The sequence below is a fragment of the Crocuta crocuta genome, unplaced genomic scaffold, assembly GCF_008692635.1.
Source record: "Crocuta crocuta isolate KB4526 unplaced genomic scaffold, BGI_CrCroc_1.0 scaffold142, whole genome shotgun sequence".
Taxonomy (NCBI): Eukaryota; Metazoa; Chordata; class Mammalia; order Carnivora; family Hyaenidae; genus Crocuta; species Crocuta crocuta.
In genome coordinates this window covers 1952391-1953998 of record NW_027528892.1, presented here as the reverse complement: position 1 = coordinate 1953998, position 1608 = coordinate 1952391, and positions in this window count along the sequence as shown.

The following is a 1608-nucleotide window of genomic DNA, read 5'->3' as shown; positions in this document are numbered from 1 at the left end:
CGGCTGCGCCCCGCGCCCGCCCTGCTTCCAAGTCCTCAACATCGTCCCCACGAGGACCAGTCGGGCTGGAACTGTCACTAGCCTCGTTTAATGGAACTTTCGTTGGCCGGTGCCAGCTTGCTTAAACCAGGCCAGGAAGTGGCTAGAGCTGCCTTCAAACCCGGATTTCAGACTCTTCACGACCACTGTACCCGATCGATATTAACGCCTCAGTTTTCCCCTCTGTAAAATGGGGAGTCCTGAGACTGAATTGCTGGACGGAAGTGGCGTAGCCCGGTTCCCGGGGCCAGGAAGGCACTCGCACCCACTGACCCTCTTCAGACCTGCCTGGCACCCTGGTCAGAGGGTCACCATAGGCCCCTTCGTGACAGAGGGGCCAGGGCAGCTCCAAGACGCTGGGGCGCCAAGCCTGGATCACTGGGCTGGGTGATGCCCAGGCTGATGAGCCTCTTAGGAGGAGCTCGGTTAACCCTCACCGTGCTGTGATCTCACGAAGCACTTGGAGGGACGGAGAGATCAGTTAGGCAACTTGCCAGGAGGCATGCAGCCAAAAGGTGGGAGCCCGCATCCCCAACCCCACCTCCCAGGGGTGCGGGTCAGCCGACAGGCTGGGCAGAAACCCTACGGGCCCGACCGTCCCTGCGGAGGCTGGAATGGCAACGAGCTCTGCCTTTGAAGGCATGTTTTTGTATCTCGGGGCCATGCTAATCCTTAGGACGTTTGTGCTTCCTGACCTCTGGGTCGTGGGTTCAACAGTCCCCCGCCACCCCCCACCTTGGGCCAGGGTCCCCACAGCCCTGGCTGGGGCTAGGCGGGGACAATTAGAAAGCTCTTCTAGGAAGGCAGTGACGGGTGGGGAGCGGGGCGCACAGGTGCGGACGGCGTGGACGGCAGCAGCGAGGTGTCACCTGGTGGACGGGTGCAGAGGTGAGGGCCACCGCCAGGCCGAGCAAGACAGCCAGGCGGAGGACCAGACGGACAGACCGAGCCATCTGCGGGCCGGAAGGACGGGCGCTTGAACTACAGGAGGCTGTCAAGAGAGGGTGGTGAATGTGTTTATTTATTTCTAGTTTCATTAAGGTATTACTGCTCTTTAAGAAATTTCCTGCCTTTGGGGCACCTGGGTGGCTCAGTCGGTGGGTTGAGCGTCTGACTTCAGCTCAGGTCAGGATCTCATGGTTTGTGGGTTCGAGCCCTGCGTGGGGTTGTGCTGACAGCTCGGAGCCTGGAGCTGCTTCGGATTCTGTGTCTCCCTCTCACTCTGCCCCTCCCCTGCTCACGCTGTGTCTCTCTCAGAAATAAGTAAACATTTAAAAAATTAATATGAAAAAAGGAAACTCCCTGCCTTTAGCACACACATCTGGAGGAATTCCGGCAGAGGCACACACCCAAGATATGTGGGCGGCATATCCCACCTTCAAACATCTCCTTGCATTTTTTTTCAAGTGTTTGCTTTTCATTTTTTTTTTAAATATTTTTATTTATTTCTAGGACAGAGAGAGAGACAGCGCGAGCAGGGGAGGGTCAGAGAGAGAGGGAGTCACAGGCTGAAACAGGCTCCAGGCTCTGAGCTGGCAGTCAGCACAGAGCCCGACGCGGGGCCCGAAC